The 6,910-nt window shown below is 42.1% G+C and overlaps 2 non-coding genes across 2 annotated transcripts; both read right to left on the reverse strand.

Moving 5' to 3' along the window:
* Positions 1-419: 419 nt before the first annotated feature.
* trnat-ugu (transfer RNA threonine (anticodon UGU)) lies at positions 420-493 on the reverse strand. The gene has a single exon. It is a non-coding gene; the product is annotated as a tRNA-Thr (tRNA).
* A 5,854-nt stretch (positions 494-6,347) lies between these two features.
* Positions 6,348-6,429, reverse strand: trnar-ucu (transfer RNA arginine (anticodon UCU)). Its single transcript has one exon. It is a non-coding gene; the product is annotated as a tRNA-Arg (tRNA).
* Between the last annotated feature and the right edge of the window lie 481 nt (positions 6,430-6,910).

Raw genomic sequence — 6,910 nt, forward strand, 5'->3', positions numbered from 1 at the left:
GTTTTCTTATTTGGTTCCTTTGATTTTTCTTGTTCCTGACTGAGAAATATTCCAAACCTCAGATCAACCCTCCCACTTGTGTCGTGTCCCAGTCTCAGTTACAAGCAACACATAATGACACACACACTTTGAAACAGACAACACGGTCACACTTTCCTTCAGTGAGATTAGGGTCGAGCTTTTTTTCCAGGTCGAATGCAACTGTGAACAAATTTGTATCAAAGAAGTTGCCTTTGAAATATCAGCACTGAATTTCTGAACGAGGAGGAAGAGCCATTCCAAACTCACATCCTTCACAAAGGCTGTTTTCTCTTGTGAATGAAATTCATCATGTAATTTGAATTCAAATTTAAAGTTCACAAGACACAGACATAAATGTTGATACGGAAACTTCTCAAGCATATTGCAAATATGAAATAAGGCTCCGCTGGGAATCGAACCCAGGATCTTCTGTTTACAAGACAGGTACTTTAACCAACTAAGGTACAGAGCCAGATCACAAGTGTGGTTGCAATTGAAATCTGAGGTGGTTACTATTTATTCTCATCCCACTTCTCCACAGGTCACAACAAAAATTTTAACTTTTCCCACTTACTGATACAGTCAATCATATGCTCTATTTTTCCCAGAATAGGAGACACTTAATGAACAACACAATTATCAGTTTCTTATAGAACAAGTTTTAACTAATCATGAAGTAAAGCATAAACACACAGGTGGAAATTTTAAAAGTTCCCTTTTTACCTTAACCAACATTTAAAGTCGCTTTCTTACCTCAGCTGAACACACGCACACACACATACTGAAAAAAAGGGATTTTTCTATACAATTCAGGGCTCTGTTAAAGACAAAAAAACACTTGGACTGATTACTTGCTCATTTCTGAAGAAAACAGCAGATGAGATATGTTGTTCCAAAATTGACATGCAGTCTAATTTCCGAGTACATGTACACAGGTCACTCGGTTCTTTTAAAAGAGTTTATTTAGAGGCGGGGTTGAGAATTAATTTTAGCAGGCTTTCTTCAAAGACAGAATATGAGACGAATTGACACAGTGAACTTCTCAGAGTCTTTTCAAGATTTGCTGCAAAACAAGGTGGGTTGCGGTCTTCTCTCATTCCTTGACACTTCTTCTGGCTAACTTTATCAGCTGCTCACTCCAGAAGGTAAAACACAATGACTGCTCCAAACAAAAGCTTGCGATTTTTCTGCCCTCTTTGGTGCGCGCTGCTGCTGCCGGGCTTGTCCAATCAAGAGGCACGACTGACTTCTCTGTCCACATTTCCCCGTTACCAGGGCTTCTGTTCTACATTTATCTTGAGTTGTGACAACTTGTCAACATAGTTGTCAAATTAATACTTTCAGTGCCCTCTTGAAAAATAACTGGTCTTACATTTATTCAGTTTGATTATAATTTCCTCAACAAAATAAAATTCACAAAAAAAAATTCAAAGTCCCTTCCATAACATCATGTACTTTCCCTGAGCTATAGGTTACTGCAAGTCTCTCTGGCTGTGTTTTTTTCTGTTGATTTTGCACTCAGGTTCTTTCTGAATCCATGTGTTTGCAGTTCTTTGTGCGTGAGAGACATGGAGATATGCTTAAAGATTTCCCAACAAATTATTCATATCTCCGTCTTTCTCCGAACTTTGTACAAACACATTAAAGTGGGAATCACACACACCAGGCCGTCAAACCTCTCCGCTAAACATTGAAAGGTGACAGTGTTTATTGTGACGGGGTTCCATTTATTCAGACACATCTGGTATAAAGGTAATAGTGATCAAGATGTGATTCACACATGTAATGTATTTGTATATTATGTTCATGAGGTAATGATGTAAATTAACAATTCCTTACACTTCCCACACTTGGTGTACATTTTCTCTGCTGATGCCCCCTGAATATATCAGAGAAAATGGTGATGAGGATGAGATAAAAGTCCGAAAATATTGGCAGCAAACAGCAGCAGGGACGGCAGTGAACAAGATCAGCCAGCTCCTGGTGAGCTACCTGCTCGGATGATGGAGATTTTGGGTGGATTGTGTGAAGCCTGGGCCACAGACTGTCTCCTCAGTTGAATGAGATGCCGCAGGGTCTCAGTGTGCATCCGATTCAAAGTGATATTTTTGGAAAATATGGCTACACCCATGGGATACATGGCTCGGAACATATGAGAGGGCTCGAGAACCATTCAGTTCATATATTGAAAGAATTGAAATGTTTTTCAGAGCTAATAACATATTGGAATGTGAAGATGAAAATATAGAGGTCAAGACTCTGAATAAAGCAATTCTTGAGGGCAAGAAAGCAATTTTGCTAATGGAAATTAGCCTGGAAGTGTATGACCAGCTGACAAAGCTTCCTGCTCCCATCAAGGCAAAAGATGTGCCATTCAAAACAATCATCACCAAGTTAGAGGAACATTTCAACCCTAAGCCACTAGAGATCACGGCAAGCTAGAAATTTGGAACCAGAAAGCAGAAAAGTAGTGAATCAGTTGGTGAGTACATTGTGACACTGAAGAATTTATCACTGCATTGCAGCTTTGGCACATTCTTAGACGGTACATTATGAGACAGATTTGTGCTTATATTGGTGAATGAGAAAAGATACGAAACACACAAAATCCGACATTTGAGCTAGCGTGTCAGATTGCTCTTTCCATGGAGATAGCATCAAAGAATGCTCGGGAATTTCATCCTGTGCCAGTGATAGTAACACACTTGAGGGGAGCTTAAAAAAAAAACTGGAAAATGGGCTTTCAAATGGCAGATAAAATTTACACAGAGAATTGTGAAGTGATACAATTTGGGAGGAAGAATAAGGAGAGGCCATCTAAATGAAATGTTACAATTCTAAAGTGGGTGCAAGAACAAAGAGACAATGTACACCAATCTTACAAGGTTTGAAAAGGCTGCTAAGAGAAAACAGGACACTTGGCTTTATTAATAGAGACATAGAGTAAAAGCAAATAAGTTATGATAAACCTTTATAAAATACTGGGTCTGAATGGCCTACTCCTGTACCTCCACAGAAAGCTTCCATTCCAGGTTTACACACACTCGTCAGGATCACTCTCCACAGATCCCACCACTCCATGCAAGGATATCTCCCTCACGATCAGATCACAGGTCCTTAGTCCTACCACATCCAGTCATGAATGATGGTGGACAGATGAGATGAGGAGGCTCCAAAAACATCCCCATCCTCAATGATGCTGGAGCCAAAGCTGAAGCATTTCTAACAATCTTCTGTCAGAAATTGCTCAGTGGATGATTCATCTCGGCCTCCTGAGGTCCCCAGCATCACAGTTTCCAGTCTTCAGCCAATTCGATTCACTCCACATGATAGCAAGAAACAGCTGAAGGCACTCGATACAGCAAAAACTATGGGCCCTAACAACATTCCGGTTCTAGTACTGAAGACTTGTGCTCCATAACTAGCTGCACTCTCAGCCAAGCTGTTCCAGTAGAGCTACAACACAGGCATCTACTGGACAATGTGGAAAATTGCCCAAGTGTGCCCTCTCCATAAAAAAAATCAGGACAAATGCAATCTGACCAATTGCCGCCCCATCAGTCTACTATCAATCATCAGCAAAGTGATGGAAGATGTCATCAACAGTGCGATCAAGCACCGCACACTTAGCAATAATCTGATCATCGATGCTCAGTTTAGGTTCTGCCACGGTCTCTCAGCTCCAAGCAAATACTCGCAGGTAGAGTATAATGTGGGAAAATGTGAGGTTATCCACTTTGGTAGGAAGAATGGAAAAGAAAAATATTACTTAAATTGCAAGAGACTACAGAATGCTACGGTGCAGAAGGATCTGGGTGTCCTTGTACATGAATCACTAAAAGTTGGCATGCAGGTAGAGCAAATAATTAGGAAGGCAAATGGAATGTTACCTTTTATTTCAAGGGAATGGAGGACAAAAGTAGAGAAGTCTTGCTGCAAATGTACAGGGGTGTTGGTGAAAACACACCTAGAGTACCGTGTACAGTTTTGGTTTCCTTATTTAAGGAGGGATATCCTTGCAGTGGAGGCAGTTCAGAGAAGGTTCACTGGATTGATTCCTGTGATGAAGGGGTTGTCTTATGAGGAGAGTTGAGCAGGCTGGACCTGTACTCATTGGAACTGAGAAAAAATGATAGGTGATCGTATTGAGACATATAAAATTCTGAGGGGGCTTGACGGGGTAGATGCTGAGAGGATGTTTCCCCTCATGGTGGAATCTAGACCTCAGGGACACGGTTTCAGAATTAGGGGTTTTCCATTTAAGAAGGAAATGAGGCCGAATTTCTTCTCTCAGAGATTCATTAATCTTTGGAATTCTCTAGCGCAGAGAGCAATAGAGGCTGGATCATTGAATGTCTTCAAGACTGAGTTCGACAGACTTTTATCTACCAGGAAGTCAAGGGTTATGGGGAGCAGGAAGAAAGTGGGAGTGAGGCCATGATCAGGTCAGCCATGATCCTATTGAATGGCGGAGCAGGCTCAAGGGGCAAAATGGCCTACTCCTGCTACTATTTCTTCTGTTCTTCTGTTCTTATAACCTCATTGCAGATTGGTTCAAACAGAGACGAATGAGTGGAATTCCAGAGGAGAGGTGAGAGTGATTGCCCTTGAGTGAGTGTGGCATCAAGGATCCCTAGCAAAATTGAAGTCAATTGGAATCGGGGGAAAACTCTCCACTTGGTGGAGTCGTACCTCGCACAAAGCAAGATGGTTGTGGTTAGTGGAGGCCAATCATCTCAGCCCAGGACATTGCCTCAGGAGTTTCTCAGGGTAGTGTCCTAGGTCCAGACATCCTCAGCTGTTTCATTGTTGACTCAGAAGAGTCAGAAGCGGGAATGTTCCCTGCTGATTCACAATTCCTCAGATACTGAAGCAGTCTGTGCCCACAAGCAGCAAGACCTATACAACATTCTCAGCTGATAAGTGACAAGCAACCTTCTGGCCACACAAGTGCTAAGCAGTGAATATCTCTAATGAGAGAAAATCAAACCATCCACCTTTTGATATTCAGCAGCATTACCATCGCTGAATCCCTCACCATAAACATCTTGGGGGTTACCATTGACCAGAAACTAAACTGGACCAGTCACATCTATGCTGCGGCCATAAGCGTAGGTCAGAGATTGGGAATTCTGCAGCAAGTATCTCACCTCCTGATACACCAAAACCTGTCCACTATCTACAAGGCACAAGTCAGGAGTGTGATGGAATACACCTCACTCAACAACACACAAGAAGCTCAACACCATCCAGGACAAAGCATCCCACTTGATCAGAACCTAACCCACCACCTTAAACATTCACTTCCTCCACCACCAGTACACAGTGGCTGCAGTGTGTACCATCTCCATATGAACTGCAGTAACTTGCCAAGTCTCCTTCAACAGCACCTTCCAAGCCCGTGACCACTACCACCTCGAAGGACAAGGGCAGCAGATGCATGGGAACTCACTACCTGCAGGTTCCCCTCCAAGTCACTCACCATCCTGACATGGAACTATATCGCCATTTCGTCGCTATTGTTGGGTCACAATCCTGGAAGTCCCTCCCCAACAGCACTGTGGGTGTTCCTACACCATATGGACTGCAGTGGTTCAAGAAGGCAGCTCACCACTACATTCTCAAGGGCAATTAGGGATGGGTAATAAATGCTAGACTTATCAGCGATACTCGCGCCCAAAAATGAATAAAAACCAAATCACTCTCCAAAGATTCCCCACAATTCAGGCTGGGACATTTACTTCAGGAGCACAGAGCTTTATATAACTACAACATGAGTTCCAATCTTCAGATTCCATTAGCCTTTCACATTATTTTCTACCAGTCCACTAGCTTTTAGTGATTCAGCACTCGGGTCTCTGCTTCTCCAGTTTCTAACATCTCACCATTTATAAAAAACACTCTGATCTATCTTTGGTAGGTACTAGATGACCCCTCATTTTAAACTCCATCTGCCAAAGCATTGCTCACTCACTTAATCTATCAAGAAGATTTGAAAATAAATTTCTTGCCAAAGGATAATGTTCTGCTTCTGCTCCCTCGCCGTTTGCTTTTCCCGTTAGTCTTTCATTTGGTGTAAATCCAGAGAAAGTAAAGATGGAAGGAAGGGAGGGAGGGAAAAATCTTCCTCCTTTTCGTGATCCCAATTTGATCTTCATTCCAGTCCAATTTGGGTGAAGAATTCCAATTGTCTGTCTCAATTTTAATAAAGTATAAACAATTCTGGAATCACCTTCTCGATATTGACAAGAACAGGTTTCCAGGCCGACTTAACACAAAATTTCCCCCCCTGGAAACAACAATGCACTAGACAGTTCATAAACTGACAACAAGGATGGGATTTGAACCCACGCGCGCGAAGCACAATGGATTAGAAATCCATCATGTTAACCTCTCCGCTACCTTGTCAACTGTTTTGGCGTAATGGTCACCTTCAGCTCAGATCCTGACTGTGCAGCCAGATGTGCAATGATGGAAATGTAGCTTCTGTAAGTGAATGAAATTTCCATCACATCAGGTCATGGCCTGTTTGGAATGGAGCGGTGTGAAACATTCCAGACCATGTCCAACACGTTTCTACTCAGTGTGAAAACTCACCACGGAAAGACTGGAACATACAAACATTTGATCACACCATGATTAACATCACTCAGGCATCTGAACCATTAGGTCACTGACGAAGTCATGATGACTTCTAATTTCTCATGAAATGACGACTGAACTGACTGGAAGAATTGCTTTAACTCCACATGATCAGAGAGACACAGCCTCAGCCGACTTGTCAGGTGGCGTAAACAGATATTACTGCTTCTGATCTTCACCAGAACAGAGAGTGAGATGTAACATTGATCATCAAACAGACTATGAGAGAATACAACAGAATAAAACA

This window comes from Heterodontus francisci, unplaced genomic scaffold (assembly GCF_036365525.1).
Source record: "Heterodontus francisci isolate sHetFra1 unplaced genomic scaffold, sHetFra1.hap1 HAP1_SCAFFOLD_43, whole genome shotgun sequence".
NCBI lineage: Eukaryota > Metazoa > Chordata > Chondrichthyes > Heterodontiformes > Heterodontidae > Heterodontus > Heterodontus francisci.